This window comes from Poecilia reticulata, unplaced genomic scaffold (genome assembly GCF_000633615.1).
Source record: "Poecilia reticulata strain Guanapo unplaced genomic scaffold, Guppy_female_1.0+MT scaffold_125, whole genome shotgun sequence".
Lineage (NCBI taxonomy): Eukaryota > Metazoa > Chordata > Actinopteri > Cyprinodontiformes > Poeciliidae > Poecilia > Poecilia reticulata.
In genome coordinates, this window is record NW_007615013.1 from 689,235 (window position 1) to 700,750 (window position 11,516).

Sequence of the window (11,516 nt, forward strand, 5' to 3'; positions counted from 1 at the left end):
TTAGTGTATTAGTTTAGTAAGTTTAGTTAGTGTATTAGTTTAGTAAGTTTAGTTAGTGTATTAGTTTAGTAAGTTTAGTTAGTGTATTAGTTTAGCCCGCCTCCTGTCCAATCACGGCTCTCCCTCAGCAGCAGGCTTCCTGTGATTGGACAGAAGGAATAAACGTTTAACAAAAATCTGACCAAACGTCTTAGCAGCTCTTCAAAACAGGAAAGATAAGAGAACATGCATCATTAATCATTAAAAATAATAAATAGGTGTTAAACATTCCCCAGCCGCCTGCCTGAATGTAACATGGTTTCATATTTATTAATCATATTTATCAATAAAATTATGATCAATTCTGGACTCAATTATTTAAACTGACAAAAACTAACATTCAACCAGTAGAAGCTTCTGTTTCATTTGTATTTTTTGCTGCTTGTTTTATGAAAAAGTCGCTCCCTGCTTCTCCTCTGTCGCCAGAAGTGATTGGTTCAGAACCGGGTCCGAACCAGAGAACAGAACCTTCAGAGTGAACCGAAGCTGCCTGTGATCGGCTCTCTGCTCCCTCTGGCCTCCGCTTTAAATACACACATCCATCTGCCTCCCTTTCATCAGCTCCATTATCAGGTAATGAGCAGATCCCTCCTTCTCTCTCCCTTCCTGATACATTTATGCTAATTTCTCTGATGCATCTGCAGGGCCTGACGGCGAAGCTCAGGCCGTCTAATGGCTTCATTTTCTCTTTCATGGCCGTTTAAAGGATTCCTTCGAACCGCCAGGTTGACTCAGACACTCCAGTGAAAGCTCAGAGTTTCAGCCTGCAGAGCCGTTAGCTTAAAACGCACAAGAAGCTAAAACCGTCAGTGGAGGCTCTCATTCAGCCGACAGCACAAACAAACGTTACCTTGATTTGACTGCAGCGCGTTAAGGTGGATCTGGTCAGAGTCGCTGCTTTCTTATCTAAATGTCTTGTTACTTTAATAGGCCACAGTGTATTTATTGTGTTACGCCCTGTGAAATTTAGCCACTGAACCAATTCCTGCATATTTTCACTGCCATGAATTATGATTATTATTTACTGTCCCAATCAAACCAATTAAATTACAATTTCTCTGGTTCTGTTTCAGCTGCTGAAGCTGAAGGGAGAGGAGTCGTCGAGACGGACTGATCAGCCAATCAGAAGACACCTTGGTATCAACCAGGCTGAGGGAACTACCAAATATGGACTTCCTTCACATCACCTGAGGCGCAGATTTCAACACAGACTTTTGTCACATTATGTTTTTATTTTATGGGTTTATCACAATAAATTAGTTGATTATTGAAACGGTTGATTTCTTAATAACTGAATTCATTTTAACAGATTATTATATTGTCATTTTGAGTATTAATGCTGCGTTCCAGTTGAAATCTTCACTTCCAGTCGTAAAAATCAACTGAAATCAGATTTTCCCACTGGGAAACTGGGATCAACTCCAACCATCTCCAGATTCAAAATGGCCGCTCCACGCAGCACCAGTAGTGAGATGTTACTTTACAGGATTTACGTGACAGATTGTGTCTACAGTCAGAGCTACACGCCGACATCACGACTTCATAACCAGAACTCTGTTCACTCGGGTCGGACCTCACATCCAGGTGCCTCTTCTCAGGTGGCCGGACGGCGTTACCATGGTGATTAAAGCAGGACCTGGCGCTGTGGGTCGGTACCAAACCAGCATCTCCATAAAACTGAGATCAGCAGAAGAAAGAATGTTCTGGTAGAGCCAGTGGACCAGAACCAGAACATGCTGACCCAGATCATCTGCGTCTCCGTTCATCATCTGAAGGGAAACAGACCAGTTTCACCAGAAACTCACATTTCTGATCAGCAGGATGAAGTGGTTTTGATATTTCATCACAGGAGTCATGTGATCAATATCCAGATGTTGCTACTGGCAGAAACAACAAAGAAGACGGCAGGAAGTGGTAGGAAGATGACAGCACTGCATGTATTTTAACGACTTGAACTTATTAATGTGGGATTTTAATCACCAAATGGAAACAGAAATTGTGAAATTCAGTTTTTTTTGACATTTTGTAAATATTTATAACAGTTCGCTGACTGTGGAAGCGTCATTCTGGACGTCCAGCTCAGTGGATCCGGCTGCTCTCCTCTCTTCCTCCAGACTCTGGTCTTGATCTCCAAACGAAAAGCCGGCGGTACTTTTACCTGTCCGGTTCCGGTTCTGGTTCTCCTCATGTAACAGTTCTAGTCCATGTTCTGGGTCCGTCTGTCTGTGGTGACTCTTGAAACTCTGATTCAAACTACAAATTGTGACAATCATCAAAGTCCTTGTATCCCTTTTACATGGCACAGTTTTTCTTCCACTCAACTTTCCATCCATGTGCTTGGATGACTCCTGCAGCAGGAACCAACGGGTCGAGCGCCGGTTGGTCATTTTGGGGATTTTTTGTTGACTGCATCAATTTGAAGTTGGATATTTTTCCCCCTGTTCCCAAGACACACCCAAAGTGCAGCTCCACACACACACACACGCGCGCACACACACACACACACACACACACTCTGCTCCATCACAGGCTCACGCTACACACTTGTACACACACCTCATCCCCCTCTAATAATCCGCTAATCCTGTTTATCATCAGCCAGCTCTTCTTAGTGCGAGCGATACATGAGAGAAATCACTCTCACAAACACTCTCCAATGTGCAGAGCGGAGATACAGTATAAATACACACATCGCTATTTCTTGATTTCTCTCAATCTGGGGCCGTTTCTCCGTTTCCCTCGGCGCTCTGTTATGCATCGGTTCTGCCGTTTCACATCACAATCCCACATCAATGAGCCGCCTCCGAAACGGGACCGTTTGCTTCTGTCTGAAGAGTTTCACTAAGCTGCGCAGAGCGCACTCATTCTCTCTCCTAATTGGTTTTTAACTTCACACACACACAGCATCCTGCTCTTCCTCATGGGACGATGCAAACACTCCATCCTGAACTACTTCCTTTCAGATAAAAAGGATATTCTGTGTAATATTCCAGTCTGAAAGTAAGAAAATAAGGTATAATCGGAGATGATCCAGGCTTGGGTAATAAACTACATTTTCATATTCCTCTCTTTTTGGGTGTTGATTCCTAAACGAGTAAGTTGTAAATGTGCCTTCGCTCCATGAAGTAAAGCGGCTCTGAGGGGGTCAGTGCTTTTTAAAGCGGGTTTTCTCCGGCCGCCGCTGTTCAGAACGGCTTCGGATCTGAGGAGCCGCCGCGGTTTCCGCAGCCTTTCATCATCACCTTAAGAGTTTCAGACATTCACCTGAACCATCCTAACTCAGAAACACAAATATACTCCAACAGAAGCACCTAAACCGATTTAAAAGCTTAAAGTCGTCGTAAAAATGCAAACATTTGGTCCCGACTACAAACAGAAGAGTTGCTCTTAGAAACTGAAGCATTTTTATGCAGCATGTTTTGTAAAGTTGCCTCGGATTCGATCTGCTGCTTTGGAGGAAAGTTAAACAGTTTCTGATGCACAAAACAGAAATTCATCTTCAAACTGAACTAAATCAAACTCTGAATTTATTCATTCACCAAAGTGAATATTTTTGGTGCAAAATTTGGTGTTTTTGTTTTTAAAGTTCCTCAGAGGAATATGAAATATTCTGACCTCCAGTCTGACTGCAGATGCATAACAATTTCTCTGTAAAATCATAGTTTTTACTGGAATTACTTTCATCTGAAGCAGGAATAGTTACAATTTTACTCTTGATTAAATAGAAAAATGTTTTATCACAAACATTCTGATCGTCCTCCAGTAGCAGTCTGCACTGCAACTGATCTAAAGATGCCTCTGACTGAAGATAACCATCGTGACACGCTGACAGCTCGACATCCAGACAACAGAGACCATATTCCTCAGTAACTCCATCAGCTCTGCTGATCCACCTCCTTTGCTTTTGCTGCTTCTCTTCAAAACTCTGTCTGGTCGTTAGAAACGGTTAGAATTTAATTTTTATCAACAAAAACAGACAAATAAAAAGTCCCACTTGATTCAGAGCACTTGCAGATGGATCACTATTTAAACATGGATCATTATTTAACTCCAGCATGAGGGTTTTGGTGCATTTGATTTTGCAGAATCACTGATAATTGATGATATATTGGTTCTTAAAGGGGCAGCATCGTGTAAAAAAATGAAACTTTTCTAATCTTCCCATCATGTTTTTCCCTCATCAGAAACATTCCTGCAGTGTCGCTTTGACTTTTTCATTCATGTTTGAGAAATTCTTTAATCTCCACGGCAACCATTCAGCTGTGCAAAACGCCTGGGTGGACGTAGCCCCGCCTTTGAGGCAAAGCTCCTCCCCACTCAGCTCCTTCAGACTAGCCAGCAGCAATTAGCAAACAGCTGGTGGAGCTGAGCTCTTTACTGGAGCTGCTGCTCAGTGAAATGATGAAAACATTAAAGGGTTAACAGAGGAGCCATGTTGGGACGACTTCCTGGAGGCGGAGCCTCAGAAAGAACAGGAGCTTCTTAAAGAGACAGAGGCCCAATTTCAAGAGGTTAAATTATGAGGTCAAATGTCTTTTAGGTCATATTTGGTATATAAAACAATAAAATGGCTCAATATAAGAGTTTTTTATATGGGGGACATTTCAGCTTGGTTTTAGTTACTCAACAAGAAATATTAAAGTTTTCAAACACAGAGAACCTTCCAGAATGTCTAACCAACTGACGGACGGTTCTAACTGAACCAAATGCAGAGTCAGAACCGAAAACCGGTCCTGAAGGGAAGCGTGTCCCTTCTGATTGCTGCGCTCATTTCCGCAGCATTCCTGTCAGATTGTGCAGGATTTAAACATCTACACTCTGCAGTGCAACCTCTAATTAATGTGAGTGAAGGCTTGGCAGTGGCTGAGGCGTTCAGCCTGTTATCTGCTGCCACCATCAACGATTCATGACAAATTACATCCACAACTTGACCAAGATAGATGGAGGCGCAGATAGAAACTGCCTGCAGAGTCGTCAGGGATTTGCACAAAAAAAGCAGAAGAAGCAGCAAACAAGCGCTTGGTTTTAAGTCGTAATGTGTTTTCTCTTAACGCTGCAGCACTTTGATGTGAGTCCAGGCGAGGGGGGGCCCTTAGGGGTCGGGGGGCCGCGGGGAAGCGGGGAGCTCCGGTCACTCAGGGTCCGCCTGTAAACACCGGGGGGCCGTTCCATTTCCGGAGCTCAGGAAGCTCACGGCGGAGGAAGCTCTGTGGGTTGAGTTTCTCTCATTTCCCTCCGACTCCGCTCACGGTCTGACTGCAGGAATGCAGCGGACGCATTTCGCCCGCATCCCGGCCCGCTGCGAGGAGTGAGACATCAACACGGCGCAGAATATCACCACTCCAGAGAATAAATCCACAGGACTCCCCAATCAGCATGTGTACTCAGTTGCAATTATACTTCTGAGATACTTTGGAAACTTCAATAAGTGAAAAGGAGAAGGCAGTACGGTGTTAAATACAGCACTGGAGCATCTAAGCTGACATAACCCCATTATACACACCACACACACATTCCTGGACACACACACAGTCATTTCCTCAGATGGCCTGTAATCTTACAGGCCTCCATCTCGGCGGCTTAGCCCAGTGGACTGGGGCGGCCGCTGCCAGCTTTCCCCGGGGCGGGGGGCCGCAGGGCCTGGAGGAGCCCCACATGGATTGTATTTGGGAGCCTGAGGCATGAAATGGAATAGGTTTAATCTGTTATCACCTGCAGGGGAGCGCCGGGCGCGCCGCTGACAGGGGGGCGCTGGTAAATGAAATATCAGCCGGTACAGGGAGAGAGTGATATTAGTTTAATTTCACCTCATCTGCCTCCCTCTCTTCATCGCCATCTCTCCTCGTCTTCCTCAGCAGCCAATCTGCATGAGATTGGGCTTTGCCACGCCGACCGTACCATCACTAATAACTTCCCTTTTTGTCCCCAGCAGGACCCGTGCAAATTGGTACCAACACACACTTTTGTTGGGATTCCTCCACTTTCCAGCTTCACTTCGAATGTTTCTGATCCAAACCAGATAATTTATCCGTCCGTTGACTGGATGTGAACATGAAACATCAAAACGTGGAGCTCAGACACAACCTGGGGATGAAATCCAAAATCTGAGCCAGTCGCTCGGCGTTTTGCAGGTTTTGACCTGGAATTTGCTTTAACTGGATGCAGACATGACAAGAGACGCATCGACAAAACGACGACGGCTGGAAAACAGAAAATATGCAGCCGAAGCCTTAAACTCTTAAACCTTAAAGACATTATTTCAGTTTTTATCTTTTATTCTATTTTTCATCTGCAGGCTCTGAGTTTTCATCACATTTATGTCACTGAAACGAGCAGAATTAGGCTTTACTGTGAAACTATACAGAAATATGTGCTGTAATAATGATAAAAGTAATGCCATCTTTTTACTGATTACATCCTGAACTTTGAACTTTGACAGGATCATTTGGTTTTTCTCCCCCCAAAATCCACAAACTTTCATCTGTTTTTCTCTCTCTGCGTCACAAAAAGCGCCGCTTTTCTAAAATACAGCACAAAACCTGTCACACCAGAGCAAGCTGCTGTACGGAAAGCCAGAAAAGATTTAATGATGCGCAGTTTGAAAATTAAAACACAAACTTTTAAAGCAACATTGGACATTTTTCACCAACAAGTGATACACGTTATAATCGTATTATCTTTGATATCAACATTCGTTTATTGATCTAAATTTATTATTTGGGGCAAAAAGGGAAAAACCTGCATTAGAAATCTGTAAGGGGGGCAAATACTTTTATACTTTGTTTTGTTGCACATTTATAGTTTAGAAACTCCTAGTTATTCGTTTTATTGCTAATTTGTCCCGATCAGAGTCAAAGCAGCGAGGAAGCAGAATTAAAATGCTGATTTTAAACCGTTAATCATGAAAACACCAACGATCTCGGTGTGGATGTGAGTTTTGAGTTTCTGCGCCGATTTCAGAAAAACTGAGTGAAGCTGTTAGAGTAACACCGCTGACATGGCGTCGACCGCAGCTTCCTGTGAAGGAATGAGCCAACAGACAGACTTCTCTTCTTCTCTCGGGGGCGTCGGGTTGAAGGGGGTAGCTCTGTTTTTTCACGCTCCTTGAAGTGGCTCGCCGGCTCTGCTACTGTACAGAGCATGAGGACATGAAGGCTGGGAGTGGGTGAAGGTCACGCAGTGAAAACAGAGGGAATGTTGGGAAACGGTGACATCATCAGCTCCAGTCAGGGCAGAGCCGTCATGTTGCATCACATGAGCTTCAACCTGCACATGCTTTAGCTCTTATTACTGTTTTGTTTCTCAGACACTAAACCACATCCCCTTTAATAAGCCATTCATGTCTTTCCTGCCTCATATCTATAAATAGGAAGTAATGTTGTTGTGGTTTGTTTGTTTGTTTTCTAAAAGCGTGCAGATTGCACCGCGGGGCGGGGCTCCGCCGCTGCTTTCTTCTTTACATACCCTGTTACTTTTCAGGTTAAAGTGATGTGGCTCTAAAAATAGCTTCGGTTTAGAGGTTGAAATCGTCACCTACGCATCTTCACCGGCTCCCACCACCCAGCCATTCACACAGAAAGCTGCGAGTGCGCAGACACTCGGCGGGTCTGCATTCACACACATGCTCTGCTCCACTTTGCCAGCGGCCCACGCAAACTGATCTGGCACAGCTCACGGAAAATATTCCATTTCACACATTTTTGCTCAAGTTTGTAGCTGCTGACAGACTGGGAGGTCTCTGGGTTCATGACACTCTGCACACATCGCTTTCTCACGGTGAACGAAGCGCCGCTCCTTTGAAAATGTCCGAATCGAGCAGAAACGTCTCGGTGCGTCAGCAGGAACGCTCTTCTGGATCATGTAGCCAACGCCGGGTTCGTCATTTCTGTTCAGAGCGTCTGAACCTCAGACCAGGTGACTGTTTTAAACCGTCGGAGCAGAATAAAGTTTCTCTTGTCTGAAGGATGAATGTGAGGGGAGAGAGGCCGACCCAACGCTTCATCAGACCTCTAGGAAACGATTTCAGGAAAAATGACAAGCTAATGTTCATCCATCCACTTACAGATCAAATGTAATTGTGAAAGTTTTCAAATCATTTCTCATATTTCTACATGGAATAATTTCTCAAAATGCTTTAGACGCGAAAAGCCCAAAGCAAGCGACACGCTGCAGTTTCTATGCCAGGCCTGTAGGAGGCGCTGCGGCGCCGGTGGAGGCATTTTATACAATCAGAAGAAAGTTTTAGAAAGACCAATAAGACATGTTTATGAAGTTTGTGTGTAAAATGAGATGGATATTCAGACGTAGAGAAAAGCTCGTTTGTCCAGATAACATCTTCCTTATTTGCTGCAAATTAGAAAATAAAAGCTGTTTGATCTGCCAACCGAACTGATAACGTCCATTAATCCCAAAGACAACAGACGAGTCTCCTGAAGGAAAGGAGGGAGAAGTTGGAGGATGACCTTTGTTTGACTTTCCACCTTGCTTGGATGGAACAGCACAGTAGGTCCACTATTGTGTTCGCAGTCAAGCATTCCTGTACAACTATTGCAACCAAATAATTACAGGATTAGGTGGAGAAAAATAGCTCCTGTGACTCTACGGCCAGCTGCACTGTGTATTTTGGCATGTGCCACTGTGTACCTGTCTATCTCATTAAGCAAAGTGCAAACAGCTGCAGATCCTGGAAAAAACATGGAAACTCAATAAGATAATCTCCTTTAATACGCCGTGCTTCCTGTGACAACTTACACGAATCTGCTGCACAGTTTGCGTCGTGTTTGCACAGGAGTTTTGCTTCAGAACTGCGATGACACATGAGTGGCACGTTATGTTGAGAGGCAGCACAATGGCTGTCCGATGAAGCGTGGAGACGGAGCGAGGCGGCAGGTAAGGAAGCCGGGTGGGCGGGGCGCAGGAGGAGGGTCACGCAGAGCAGGGTGGATGTGACTGGATGAAACTCTGTGGTTGGGTAAATGGGGGACTAGAGTTACAGGAGGACGAAGCCGTATCACCGCTGCCTTATCTCCATCCAGATCGTATGAGGAAACCCCGACCGAGAACACAATTAGTCAGTAATCAGATGTGATGCGATACTCTGTAGCATCCACCCGGGAGCCAAATCGGTCCCTTAAGCAGAGCGAAGGCTGCTGGAGACGGTGCTGCTGCTCGTGTTGGACCAAGAAATCTGCCAGGAGATAATCAGCGAATCGGCTCATTTGTCTTAAATAGAACCGTCATGGGAATGTCGACTTTTACACGCTGAAGAGAAGTTTTATTTCTGGAGACGCATCCTGAGGCCTGATCAATAGAAAGCTCAGTGTTTATAACCACAGAAGAAAAATCAGAGTTTCAGCTGAAGCCTTTATTTGCATTTGATCCTGAATACTTGAGACTCGTCCCCCAAAACTTGAGGTGTTGCTTGTAACAAATGGCTCCTATGTGCAAACTTCATGTTTTGAAGCTCCAACCAGACAGATGGATCAGTAGGACAGTGATGTCAACCCTTCAACACGTCCATGACGGTTCATTTAGGTCACAGAGAAATGAAAAGCCTCCATAAATGGCCGAATCTCTCCACTCGTTCAACAGCAACACTTTGTCGCATCAAATGCTTTTGGTACAAACAAATGTTTACTGTAATAAATGTTGCAACAAGATGTGAAATTCGTACGAATTGAAACTGAGCCAACGGGGCTGTGGTGGATGTTTTCGGTATGAATCTATGTACTGTTGCATCTCTAACACTTACAACCTGAACTGTCCCGTTTATACGTACAAGACTCAACATTTAGCCTGAAATCTTCCAAATCTGCCCGACTGTGTCCTGCATCCCTCTCAGCAGATTCAGTCCTTCCTTCCTGCATGCAAATATTTTCCTTTCCTCGTCTCCTACTCATAGTTCTTCATTCTTTTTAAAGCAAAACACTCCAACCACTTCCTTCATTCTTTTCCAAGTGCTGTGCTGACAGTTTGATTAATGTCTCCTTGGCCTCATCATGACATCAGAACAGGAGGACAGAGCATCAGCTTAGGGTTAACCGTCACCCAAAGCCTCCAACGATGAGGAAGACTTCTCGCTACGGCTGAAGGAGGCTCTCTGAAAGCCTTGCATCATGTACGACGTTCTGCTGCCTGGATGTGTGACAGCTCAGCATGAGGGCGAGCTGCTGACGGGGAGGTTTCTCAGCACCTCGAGCTCCGACTGTTTGGACTGTAAACAAGTCAGAAAGTGTGAGAAAACCTTTGCATGCATGACGGCGAGGGGCTCCTGTGTTTTGGTTCTCAGGGTATTAATAGCCGATGATGAGCTGGGCTAGCATTAGCCAGTCTGCGGGTATGCAGGTTGCTGCAGGAGGAGCAGGAAGGGGGCAAACTGGTCAGGCCAGAGCAGACGGTTGTCTTTTCATTGCTAAACTATGTCAACAGTCACTTCTAAGAAATGTAGAAATGACTAAAAGAGGCAGCAGGCTTTCAGTAAGCATCTAGAAAACTGAGATCAGTATTTACAGAATCCTGTTGGTTCTGCAGAAACAAGATAAATATGATACGTTTGGAGCTGAAACTTAAGAGCTGCTTTTCAGTCAAATTAGAAGGAAAAACAACTGATAAGGTCGAACTCTGCTGTCTGCTTCACACTCTGTAATTATAAAATGACATAATGTCATCATGTCATGGTACATTACTGAGCCTCGTTAGCCCATTAAGTCCTGGCAGCCAGAGTGATTAGTCATGGAAAGCCCCGCCCTTTCCTGCACTCCCACTCATTCAGAGAGGAAGCAGGAAGCTGCCAGCGTGTCAGTCATCCCCGGACAGGAAGTTCCTGGGAGATGACCACCCTTTAATGCTGCAATTATTCTAACTATTGTTTGGATTGATAATCACGCTCATTACAGAGAGATGGGGGAGAGGAAGGAAGCTGGAAGCTCCGAGGCGGCTGGGTTGTTCTGTGGATGCAGCGGTGGGAGGGAGCGAGGCGCTCCGCAGGGATGTCGCCGCCGCTCGGTGCATGGGAACGCTCGTTGGTTGGAGGGGTTTGCATTTGATCTGGGTTTCTCAGAGTAATTATCCGGGCCAGTGCAATTAGGAGACGCGAGGGTCAGGACGGGACAGACGGCCAGACGACTGGAGTTGAAACTGGACTTTCTTTGAGACACAGAAACTGGAAATATGTGGACAGTGAGCTAAATAAAAATCTAACTGGTTTTACGAAGTTACGTCACCCTGACACTTTATCAACCCTGAGAGTCCGACCTCCATGTTTTCCTCCTTCCATCATTAAACCTGTTCAGTTTGTTTGGAGACTTTTTCCCCTTCAGCCAAGTTCTGGCTGAACTTATTGACCCAGAGATGCTTGTTTTTATGTCATGTGTCCACGTGTAGATTATTAGGGGCATGCCATAGCAATGCATAAGGAGAGCAGTACTGACTTGCGAAGCAAGTCAGTACTGCCTCCATGCATTGCATGGCAGGCACCT